Raw genomic sequence first — 13,635 nt, 5'->3', positions numbered from 1 at the left:
GTGCTAAAACCACTTAGTATCGCACGTAGAGGCTTGTTATAGTATGCAGTGTTGAAAAACATCCAAAACAGCCTCAAAACCCATAAAATAGCATGTTGAAAAAATGACCAAAGAAGCAAGGCTATAGTATGGTGAAAATGTGAAAATTTGACATGTCCAAAAAAGTGCTAAAAACCACTTAGTATCGTACGTAGATGCTTGTTATAGTATGCAGTGTTGAAAAAACATCCAAAAACAGCCTCAAAACCCATAAAATAGCATGTTGAAAAAATGACCAAAGAAGCAAGGCTATAGTATGGCGAAAATGTCAAAATTTGACATGTCCAAAAAAATGCTGAAAACCACTTAGGATCGTACGTAGATGCTTGTTATAGTATGCAGTGTTGAAAAAACATCCAAAAACAGCCTCAAAACCCATAAAATAGCATGTTGAAAAAATGACCAAAGAAGCAAGGCTATAGTATGGCGAAAATGTGAAAATTTGACATGTCCAAAAAAATGCTGAAAACCACTTAGAATAACACGTAGAAGCTTGTTATAGTATGCAGTGTTGAAAAAACATCCAAAAACAGCCTCAAAACCCATAAAATAGCATGTTGAAAAAATGACCAAAGAAGCAAGGCTATAGTATGGCGAAAATGTCAAAATTTGACATGTCGAGAAAACAGCTGAAAACCACTTAGGATCGTACATCGAGGCTTGTTATAGTATGCAGTGTTGAAAACACATCCAAAAACAGCCTCAAAACCCATAAAATAGCATGTTGAAAAAATGACCAAAGAAGCAAGGCTATAGTATGGCGAAAATGTGAAAATTTGACATGTCCAAAAAAATGCTGAAAACCACTTAGAATAACACGTAGAAGCTTGTTATAGTATGCAGTGTTGAAAAAACATCCAAAAACAGCCTCAAAACCCATAAAATAGCATGTTGAAAAAATGACCAAAGAAGCAAGGCTATAGTATGGCGAAAATGTCAAAATTTGACATGTCCAAAAAACAGCTGAAAACCAGTTAGGATCGTATGTAGAGGCTTGTTATAGTATGCAGTGTTGAAAAAACATCCCAAAATGGCCTCAAAACCCATAAAATAGCATGTTGAAAAAATGACCAAAAAGGCAAGGCTATAGTATGGCGAAAATGTCAAAATTTGACATGTCCAAAAAATGCTGAAAACCACTTAGAATAACACGTAGAAGCTTGTTATAGTATGCAGTGTTGAAAAAACATCCAAAAACAGCCTCAAAACCCATAAAATAGCATGTTGAAAAAATGACCAAAGAAGCAAGGCTATAGTATGGCGAAAATGTCAAAATTTGACATGTCCAAAAAACAGCTGAAAACCACTTAGGATCGTACGTAGAGGCTTGTTATAGTATGCAGTGTTGAAAAAACATCCAAAAACAGCCTCAAAACCCATAAAATAGCATGTTGAAAAAATGACCAAAGAAGCAAGGCTATAGTATGGCGAAAATGTCAAAATTTGACATGTCCAAAAAAGTGCTAAAAACCATTTAGTATCGCACGTAGAGGCTTGTTATAGTATGCAGTGTTGAAAAAACATCCCAAAACGGCCTCAAAACCCATAAAATAGCATGTTTAAAAAATGACCAAAGAAGCAAGGCTATAGTATGGCGAAAATGTCAAAATTTGACATGTCCAAAAAAATGCTGAAAACCACTTAGAATAACACGTAGAAGCTTGTTATAGTATGCAGTGTTGAAAAACATCCAAAACAGCCTCAAAACCCATAAAATAGCATGTTGAAAAATGACCAAAGAAGCAAGGCTATAGTATGGCGAAAATGTCAAAATTTGACATGTCCAAAAAAATGCTGAAAACCACTTAGAATAACACGTAGAAGCTTGTTATAGTATGCAGTGTTGAAAAAACATCCAAAAACAGCCTCAAAACCCATAAAATAGCATGTTGAAAAAATGACCAAAGAAGCAAGGCTATAGTATGGCGAAAATGTCAAAATTTGACATGTCCAAAAAAATGCTGAAAACCACTTAGAATAACACGTAGAAGCTTGTTATAGTATGCAGTGTTGAAAAAACATCCAAAAACAGCCTCAAAACCCATAAAATAGCATGTTGAAAAAATGACCAAAGAAGCAAGGCTATAGTATGGCGAAAATGTCAAAATTTGACATGTCCAAAAAACAGCTGAAAACCAGTTAGGATCGTATGTAGAGGCTTGTTATAGTATGCAGTGTTGAAAAAACATCCCAAAATGGCCTCAAAACCCATAAAATAGCATGTTGAAAAAATGACCAAAAAAGGCAAGGCTATAGTATGGCGAAAATGTCAAAATTTGACATGTCCAAAAAATGCTGAAAACCACTTAAAATAACACGTAGAAGCTTGTTATAGTATGCAGTGTTGAAAAACATCCAAAAACAGCCTCAAAACCCATAAAATAGCATGTTGAAAAAATGACCAAAGAAGCAAGGCTATAGTATGGCGAAAATGTCAAAATTTGACATGTCCAAAAAAATGCTGAAAACCATTTAGTATCGCATACGTGAGGCTTGTTATAGTATGCAGTGTTGAAAAACATCCCAAAACAGCCTCAAAACCCATAAAATAGCATGTTGAAAAAATGACCAAAGAAGCAAGGCTATAGTATGGCGAAAATGTCAAAATTTGACATGTCCAAAACAACTGAAAACCACTTAGCATCACACGTAGAGGCTTGTTATAGTATGCAGTGTTGAAAAAACATCCAAAAACAGCCTCAAAACCCATAAAATAGCATGTTGAAAAAATGACCAAAGAAGCAAGGCTATAGTATGGCGAAAATGTCAAAATTTGACATGTCCAAAAAGTGCTAAAACCATTTAGTATCGCACGTGAGAAGCTTGTTATAGTATGCAGTGTTGAAAAACATCCCAAAAACAGCCTCAAAACCCATAAAATAGCATGTTGAAAAAATGACCAAAGAAGCAAGGCTATAGTATGGCGAAAATGTCAAAATTTGACATGTCCAAAAACAGCTGAAAACCACTTAGGATCGTACGTAGAGGCTTGTTATAGTATGCAGTGTTGAAAAACATCCAAAAACAGCCTCAAAACCCATAAAATAGCATGTTGAAAAAATGACCAAAGAAGCAAGGCTATAGTATGGCGAAAATGTCAAAATTTGACATGTCCAAAAAACAGCTGAAAACCACTTAGGATCGTACATAGAGGCTTGTTATAGTATGCAGTGTTGAAAAAACATCCAAAAACAGCCTCAAAACCCATAAAATAGCATGTTGAAAAAATGACCAAAGAAGCAAGGCTATAGTATGGCGAAAATGTCAAAATTTGACATGTCCAAAAATGCTGAAAACCACTTAGAATAACACGTAGAAGCTTGTTATAGTATGCAGTGTTGAAAAACATCCAAAACAGCCTCAAAACCCATAAAATAGCATGTTGAAAAAATGACCAAAGAAGCAAGGCTATAGTATGGCGAAAATGTCAAAATTTGACATGTCCAAAAAATGCTGAAAACCACTTAGAATAACACGTAGAAGCTTGTTATAGTATGCAGTGTTGAAAAACATCCAAAAACAGCCTCAAAACCCATAAAATAGCATGTTGAAAAATGACCAAAGAAGCAAGGCTATAGTATGGCGAAAATGTCAAAATTTGACATGTCCAAAAACAGCTGAAAACCAGTTAGGATCGTATGTAGAGGCTTGTTATAGTATGCAGTGTTGAAAAAACATCCCAAAATGGCCTCAAAACCCATAAAATAGCATGTTGAAAAAATGACCAAAAAGGCAAGGCTATAGTATGGCGAAAATGTCAAAATTTGACATGTCCAAAAAAATGCTGAAAACCACTTAAAATAACACGTAGAAGCTTGTTATAGTATGCAGTGTTGAAAAAACATCCAAAAACAGCCTCAAAACCCATAAAATAGCATGTTGAAAAAATGACCAAAGAAGCAAGGCTATAGTATGGCGAAAATGTCAAAATTTGACATGTCCAAAAAAAAGTGCTAAAACCATTTAGTATCGCACGTAGAGGCTTGTTATAGTATGCAGTGTTGAAAAACATCCCAAAACAGCCTCAAAACCCATAAAATAGCATGTTGAAAAAATGACCAAAGAAGCAAGGCTATAGTATGGCGAAAATGTCAAAATTTGACATGTCCAAAAAAATGCTGAAAACCACTTAGAATAACACGTAGAAGCTTGTTATAGTATGCAGTGTTGAAAAAACATCCAAAAACAGCCTCAAAACCCATAAAATAGCATGTTGAAAAAATGACCAAAGAAGCAAGGCTATAGTATGGCGAAAATGTCAAAATTTGACATGTCCAAAAAAATGCTGAAAACCACTTAGAATAACACGTAGAAGCTTGTTATAGTATGCAGTGTTGAAAAAACATCCAAAAACAGCCTCAAAACCCATAAAATAGCATGTTGAAAAAATGACCAAAGAAGCAAGGCTATAGTATGGCGAAAATGTCAAAATTTGACATGTCCAAAAAAATGCTGAAAACCACTTAGAATAACACGTAGAAGCTTGTTATAGTATGCAGTGTTGAAAAACATCCAAAAACAGCCTCAAAACCCATAAAATAGCATGTTGAAAAAATGACCAAAGAAGCAAGGCTATAGTATGGCGAAAATGTCAAAATTTGACATGTCCAAAAAACAGCTGAAAACCAGTTAGGATCGTATGTAGAGGCTTGTTATAGTATGCAGTGTTGAAAAAACATCCCAAAATGGCCTCAAAACCCATAAAATAGCATGTTGAAAAAATGACCAAAAAGGCAAGGCTATAGTATGGCGAAAATGTCAAAATTTGACATGTCCAAAAAAATGCTGAAAACCACTTAAAATAACACGTAGAAGCTTGTTATAGTATGCAGTGTTGAAAAAACATCCAAAAACAGCCTCAAAACCCATAAAATAGCATGTTGAAAAAATGACCAAAGAAGCAAGGCTATAGTATGGCGAAAATGTCAAAATTTGACATGTCCAAAAAACAGCTGAAAACCACTTAGGATCGTACATAGAGGCTTGTTATAGTATGCAGTGTTGAAAAAACATCCAAAAACAGCCTCAAAACCCATAAAATAGCATGTTGAAAAAATGACCAAAGAAGCAAGGCTATAGTATGGCGAAAATGTCAAAATTTGACATGTCCAAAAAAATGCTGAAAACCACTTAGGATCGTACGTAGATGCTTGTTATAGTATGCAGTGTTGAAAAACATCCAAAACAGCCTCAAAACCCATAAAATAGCATGTTGAAAAAATGACCAAAGAAGCAAGGCTATAGTATGGCGAAAATGTCAAAATTTGACATGTCCAAAAAAATGCTGAAAACCACTTAGGATCGTACGTAGATGCTTGTTATAGTATGCAGTGTTGAAAAAACATCCAAAAACAGCCTCAAAACCCATAAAATAGCATGTTGAAAAAATGACCAAAGAAGCAAGGCTATAGTATGGCGAAAATGTCAAAATTTGACATGTCCAAAAAACTGCTGAAAACCACTTAGTATAGTGTGCAGAGACATGTAGTAATATGCAGTGTGGAAATAAATCAAAAATGGCTCAAAACCCATAAAATAGCATGTTGAAAAAATGACCAAAGAAGCAAGGCTATAGTATGGCGAAAATGTCAAAATTTGACATGTCCAAAAAAGTGCTAAAAACCATTTAGTATACGTAGAGGCTTGTTATAGTATGCAGTGTTGAAAAAACATCCCAAAACGGCCTCAAAACCCATAAAATAGCATGTTGAAAAAATGACCAAAGAAGCAAGGCTATAGTATGGCGAAAATGTCAAAATTTGACATGTCCAAAAAACAGCTGAAAACCACTTAGGATCGTACATAGAGGCTTGTTATAGTATGCAGTGTTGAAAAAACATCCAAAACAGCCTCAAAACCCATAAAATAGCATGTTGAAAAAATGACCAAAAAGGCAAGGCTATAGTATGGCGAAAATGTCAAAATTTGACATGTCCAAAAAACAGCTGAAAACCACTTAGGATCGTACATAGAGGCTTGTTATAGTATGCAGTGTTGAAAAAACATCCAAAACAGCCTCAAAACCCATAAAATAGCATGTTGATAAAATGACCAAAGAAGCAAGGCTATAGTAAGGCGAAAATGTCAAAATTTGACATGTCCAAAAAAGTGCTAAAAACCACTTAGTATAAATGCGTAGATGCTTGTTATAGTATGCAGTGTTGAAAAAACATCAAAAAACAGCCTCAAAACCCATAAAATAGCATGTTGAAAAAATGACCAAAGAAGCAAGGCTATAGTAAGGCGAAAATGTCAAAATTTGACATGTCCAAAAAAATGCTGAAAACCACTTAGAATAACACGTAGAAGCTTGTTATAGTATGCAGTGTTGAAAAAACATCCAAAAACAGCCTCAAAACCCATAAAATAGCATGTTGAAAAAATGACCAAAGAAGCAAGGCTATAGTATGGCGAAAATGTCAAAATTTGACATGTCCAAAAAACAGCTGAAAACCACTTAGGATCGTACGTAGAGGCTTGTTATAGTATGCAGTGTTGAAAAAACATCCAAAAACAGCCTCAAAACCCATAAAATAGCATGTTGAAAAAATGACCAAAGAAGCAAGGCTATAGTAAGGCGAAAATGTCAAAATTTGACATGTCCAAAAAAGTGCTAAAAACCACTTAGTATCGTACGTAGATGCTTGTTATAGTATGCAGTGTTGAAAAAACATCCAAAAACAGCCTCAAAACCCATAAAATAGCATGTTGAAAAAATGACCAAAGAAGCAAGGCTATAGTATGGCGAAAATGTCAAAATTTGACATGTCCAAAAAACAGCTGAAAACCACTTAGAATAACACGTAGAAGCTTGTTATAGTATGCAGTGTTGAAAAAACATCCAAAAACAGCCTCAAAACCCATAAAATAGCATGTTGAAAAAATGACCAAAGAAGCAAGGCTATAGTATGGCGAAAATGTCAAAATTTGACATGTCCAAAAAAATGCTGAAAACCACTTAGGATCGTACGTAGAGGCTTGTTATAGTATGCAGTGTTGAAAAAACATCCAAAAACAGCCTCAAAACCCATAAAATAGCATGTTGAAAAAATGACCAAAGAAGCAAGGCTATAGTATGGCGAAAATGTCAAAATTTGACATGTCCAAAAAAATGCTGAAAACCACTTAGGATCGTACGTAGATGCTTGTTATAGTATGCAGTGTTGAAAAAACATCCAAAAACAGCCTCAAAACCCATAAAATAGCATGTTGAAAAAATGACCAAAGAAGCAAGGCTATAGTATGGCGAAAATGTCAAAATTTGACATGTCCAAAAAAATGCTGAAAACCACTTAGGATCGTACGTAGATGCTTGTTATAGTATGCAGTGTTGAAAAACATCCAAAACAGCCTCAAAACCCATAAAATAGCATGTTGAAAAAATGACCAAAGAAGCAAGGCTATAGTATGGCGAAAATGTCAAAATTTGACATGTCCAAAAAACAGCTGAAAACCACTTAGGATCGTACGTAGAGGCTTGTTATAGTATGCAGTGTTGAAAAAACATCCCAAAACGACCCCAAAACCCATAAAATAGCATGTTGAAAAAATGACCAAAAAGGCAAGGCTATAGTATGGCGAAAATGTCAAAATTTGACATGTCCAAAAAACAGCTGAAAACCACTTAGGATCGTACATAGAGGCTTGTTATAGTATGCAGTGTTGAAAAAACATCCAAAACAGCCTCAAAACCCATAAAATAGCATGTTGATAAAATGACCAAAGAAGCAAGGCTATAGTAAGGCGAAAATGTCAAAATTTGACATGTCCAAAAAAGTGCTAAAAACCACTTAGTATCGTACGTAGATGCTTGTTATAGTATGCAGTGTTGAAAAAACATCCAAAAACAGCCTCAAAACCCATAAAATAGCATGTTGAAAAAATGACCAAACAGGCAAGGCTATAGTAAAGGCGAAAATGTCAAAATTTGACATGTCCAAAAAATGCTGAAAACCACTTAGAATAACACGTAGAAGCTTGTTATAGTATGCAGTGTTGAAAAACATCCAAAAACAGCCTCAAAACCCATAAAATAGCATGTTGAAAAAATGACCAAAGAAGCAAGGCTATAGTATGGCGAAAATGTCAAAATTTGACATGTCCAAAAAACAGCTGAAAACCACTTAGGATCGTACGTAGAGGCTTGTTATAGTATGCAGTGTTGAAAAAACATCCAAAAACAGCCTCAAAACCCATAAAATAGCATGTTGATAAAATGACCAAAGAAGCAAGGCTATAGTAAGGCGAAAATGTCAAAATTTGACAAGTCCAAAAAAGTGCTAAAAACCACTTAGTATCGCACGTAGAGGCTTGTTATAGTATGCAGTGTTGAAAAAACATCCAAAAACAGCCTCAAAACCCATAAAATAGCATGTTGAAAAAATGACCAAAGAAGCAAGGCTATAGTATGGCGAAAATGTCAAAATTTGACATGTCCAAAAAACAGCTGAAAACCACTTAGAATAACACGTAGAAGCTTGTTATAGTATGCAGTGTTGAAAAAACATCCAAAACAGCCTCAAAACCCATAAAATAGCATGTTGAAAAAATGACCAAAGAAGCAAGGCTATAGTATGGCGCAAAAGTAAGAATTAGACATGCCCAAAACACAGCTGAAAAACATTTAGGATCGTGCGTAGAGGCTTGTTATAGTATGCAGTGTTGAAAAACATCCAAAAACAGCCTCAAAACCCATAAAATAGCATGTTGAAAAAATGACCAAAGAAGCAAGGCTATAGTATGGCGAAAATGTCAAAATTTGACATGTCCAAAAAAATGCTGAAAACCACTTAGGATCGTACGTAGATGCTTGTTATAGTATGCAGTGTTGAAAAAACATCCAAAAACAGCCTCAAAACCCATAAAATAGCATGTTGAAAAAATGACCAAAGAAGCAAGGCTATAGTATGGCGAAAATGTCAAAATTTGACATGTCCAAAAAAATGCTGAAAACCACTTAGAATAACACGTAGAAGCTTGTTATAGTATGCAGTGTTGAAAAAACATCCAAAAACAGCCTCAAAACCCATAAAATAGCATGTTGAAAAAATGACCAAAGAAGCAAGGCTATAGTATGGCGAAAATGTCAAAATTTGACATGTCCAAAAAACAGCTGAAAACCACTTAGGATCGTACATAGAGGCTTGTTATAGTATGCAGTGTTGAAAAAACATCCAAAAACAGCCTCAAAACCCATAAAATAGCATGTTGAAAAAATGACCAAAGAAGCAAGGCTATAGTATGGCGAAAATGTCAAAATTTGACATGTCCAAAAAACAGCTGAAAACCACTTAGGATCGTACATAGAGGCTTGTTATAGTATGCAGTGTTGAAAAAAACATCCAAAAACAGCCTCAAAAGCCATAAAATAGCATGTTGAAAAAATGACCAAAGAAGCAAGGCTATAGTATGGCGAAAATGTCAAAATTTGACATGTCCAAAAAACTGCTGAAAACCACTTAGTATAGTGTGCAGAGACATGTTATAGTATGCAGTGTTGAAAAAACATCCAAAAACAGCCTCAAAACCCATAAAATAGCATGTTGATAAAATGACCAAAGAAGCAAGGCTATAGTATGGCGAAAATGTCAAAATTTGACATGTCCAAAAAAGTGCTAAAAACCATTTAGTATCGCACGTAGAGGCTTGTTATAGTATGCAGTGTTGAAAAAACATCCCAAAACGGCCTCAAAACCCATAAAATAGCATGTTGAAAAAATGACCAAAGAAGCAAGGCTATAGTATGGCGAAAATGTCAAAATTTGACATGTCCAAAAAAATGCTGAAAACCACTTAGGATCGTACGTAGATGCTTGTTATAGTATGCAGTGTTGAAAAAACATCCAAAAACAGCCTCAAAACCCATAAAATAGCATGTTGAAAAAATGACCAAAGAAGCAAGGCTATAGTATGGCAAAAATGTCAAAATTTGACATGTCCAAAAAACAGCTGAAAACCACTTAGGATCGTACGTAGAGGCTTGTTATAGTATGCAGTGTTGAAAAAACACCAAAAACAGCCTCAAAACCCATAAAATAGCATGTTGATAAAATGACCAAAGAAGCAAGGCTATAGTAAGGCGAAAATGTTAAAATTTGACATGTCCAAAAAAGTGCTAAAAACCACTTAGTATCGTACGTAGATGCTTGTTATAGTATGCAGTGTTGAAAAAACATCAAAAAACAGCCTCAAAACCCATAAAATAGCATGTTGAAAAAATGACCAAAGAAGCAAGGCTATAGTATGGCGAAAATGTCAAAATTTGACATGTCCAAAAAAATGCTGAAAACCACTTAGAATAACACGTAGAAGCTTGTTATAGTATGCAGTGTTGAAAAAACATCCAAAAACAGCCTCAAAACCCATAAAATAGCATGTTGAAAAAATGACCAAAGAAGCAAGGCTATAGTATGGCGAAAATGTCAAAATTTGACATGTCCAAAAAACAGCTGAAAACCACTTAGGATCGTACGTAGATGCTTGTTATAGTATGCAGTGTTGAAAAAACATCCAAAAACAGCCTCAAAACCCATAAAATAGCATGTTGAAAAATGACCAAAAAGGCAAGGCTATAGTAAGTGAAAATGTCAAAATTTGACATGTCCAAAAAGTGCTAAAACCACTTAGTATCGCACGTAGAGGCTTGTTATAGTATGCAGTGTTGAAAAAACATCCCAAAACAGCCTCAAAACCCATAAAATAGCATGTTGAAAAAATGACCAAAGAAGCAAGGCTATAGTATGGCGAAAATGTCAAAATTTGACATGTCCAAAAAAATGCTGAAAACCACTTAGGATCGTACGTAGATGCTTGTTATAGTATGCAGTGTTGAAAAAACATCCAAAAACAGCCTCAAAACCCATAAAATAGCATGTTGAAAAAATGACCAAAGAAGCAAGGCTATAGTATGGCGAAAATGTCAAAATTTGACATGTCCAAAAAAATGCTGAAAACCACTTAGAATAACACGTAGAAGCTTGTTATAGTATGCAGTGTTGAAAAAACATCCAAAAACAGCCTCAAAACCCATAAAATAGCATGTTGAAAAAATGACCAAAAAGGCAAGGCTATAGTAAGGCGAAAATGTCAAAATTTGACATGTCCAAAAAAATGCTGAAAACCACTTAGGATCGTACGTAGATGCTTGTTATAGTATGCAGTGTTGAAAAAACATCCAAAAACAGCCTCAAAACCCATAAAATAGCATGTTGAAAAAATGACCAAAGAAGCAAGGCTATAGTATGGCGAAAATGTCAAAATTTGACATGTCCAAAAAAATGCTGAAAACCACTTAGGATCGTACGTAGATGCTTGTTATAGTATGCAGTGTTGAAAAAACATCCAAAAACAGCCTCAAAACCCATAAAATAGCATGTTGATAAAATGACCAAAGAAGCAAGGCTATAGTATGGCGAAAATGTCAAAATTTGACATGTCCAAAAAAGTGCTGAAAACCACTTAGGATCGTACGTAGATGCTTATTATAGTATGCAGTGTTGAAAAAACATCCAAAAACAGCCTCAAAACCCATAAAATAGCATGTTGATAAAATGACCAAAAAGGCAAGGCTATAGTATGGCGAAAATGTCAAAATTTGACATGTCCAAAAAAGTGCTGAAAACCACTTAGGATCGTATGTAGAGGCTTATCATAGTATGCATTGTTGAAAAAATATCCCAAAACGGCCCCAAAAGCCATGAAATAGCATGCTGAAAAAATGACCAAAGAAGCAAGGCTATAGTAAGGCGGACCCTCCTCTCTAGTACCCCTGAATAGACCTTTCCAGGGAGGCTGAGGAATGTGATCCCCCTGTAGTTGGAACACACCCTCCGGTCCCCCTTCTTAAAAAGAGGGACCACCACCCCAGTCTGCCAGTCCAAGGGCACTGCCCCCGATGTCTATGCAATGTTGCAGAGTCACGTCAGCCACGACAGCCCCACAACATCCAGGGCCTTGAGGAACTCCAGGCGGACCTCGTCCACCCAGGGGCCCTGCCACCGAGGAGCTTTTTGACCACCTCGGTAACCACAGCCCCAGAGATAGAGGAGCCCACCCCCGAGTCCCCAGGCCCTGCTTCCCCAACGGAAGGCGTGTCGGTGGGATTGAGGAGGTCTTCGAAGTATTCCTTCCACCGATCCACAATGTCCCCGGCCTCCCCCGGGACATGGTCGAAGCTCTCCCCAAGGTGGGAGTTGAAGCTCCTTCTGACGGGAGACTCTGCCAGACGTTCCCAGCAGACCCTCACAATGCGTTTGGGTCTGCCAGGTCTGACCGGCGTCCCTCCCCACCATCGGAGCCAACTCACCACCAGGTGGTGGTCGGTTGACAGCTCCGCCCCTCTCTTCACCCGAGTGTCCAAGACATACGGCCGCAAGTCCAACGATACGACTACAAAGTCGATCATTGAACTGCGGCCTAGGGTGTCCTGATGCCAAGTGCGCATATGGACAACCTCATGCTTGAACATGGTGTTCGTTATGGACAATCTGTGGCGAGCACAGAAGTCCAATAACAAAACACCACTCGGGCTCAGATCGGGGGGGCCATTCCTCCCGACCACGCCCCTCCAGGTCTCACTGTCGTTGCCAACGTGAGCGTTGAAGTCCCCCAGAAGCAGGGAGTCCCAGAAGGAGCACTCTCCAGCACCCCTCTAAGGACTCCAAAAAGGGTGGATACTCTGAACTGCTGTTTGGACCATAGGCACAAACAACAGTCAGGATCCGTCCCCCAACCCGAAGGTGGAGGGAGGCTACCCTCTCATTCACCGGGGTAAACTCCAACGTACAGGCACCAAGCCGGGGGGCAACAAGTTTTGCCACCCCTGCCCAGCGCCTCTCACCAGTGGCAACTCCAGAGTGGAAGAGACTCCATCCCCTCCCAAGAAGACTGGTTCCGGAGCCCAAGCCGTGCGTCGAGGTGAGGCCGACTATATCTAGTCGGAACTTCTCAACCTCGCGCACCAGCTCAGGCTTCCCCACCAGTAAGCAGTGTTGAAAAAATATCCCAAAATGGCCCCAAAAGCTATGAAATAGCTTGGTAAAAAACTGGAAAATAAAGCAAGGCTATAGTATGGCAAAAATGTCAATCAACACCACTTAGTGTAGCATGTAGAAGCATGTTATCGTGTACAGTGTTGAAAAGACTTCCAAAAACAGAAGAAAACAGCAAAAAACACCATAATATAGCACTTGAAATGACCGAACATGCCATACTATAGTATGCAGAAAAATGTCAAAATATGACATGTCCAAAAAACAGCTGAAAACCTAATAAAACCACATACGATCACATGCCGAGACACGCCAAAGCATAAGATGTTGCAAACACGGCCAAAAACACCATAAAATAGCACTTTCAAAAAATGACCGCAAATACCATGCTATAGTATGGCAAAAAATGTCAAAATCTGCATATCCAAAAAACTTATGAAAATTGCATAGAATAGCGTGATGAAACACGCCTTAGCCGCCCTAGAATATTGCAGAAACGTCCAAAAACACCATAATATAGCATATCAAAAAAACAACCTAAAATGCCATACTATCGTATGTCGAAAAATGTCAAAATATGACATGTCCAGAAAACAGCTGAAAACCA

This window comes from Plectropomus leopardus, chromosome 23 (genome assembly GCF_026936395.1).
Source record: "Plectropomus leopardus strain MGB_pleo_1.0 chromosome 23, ASM2693639v1, whole genome shotgun sequence".
Taxonomy (NCBI): domain Eukaryota; kingdom Metazoa; phylum Chordata; class Actinopteri; order Perciformes; family Serranidae; genus Plectropomus; species Plectropomus leopardus.
Note: the sequence above shows the minus strand (reverse complement) of the source record.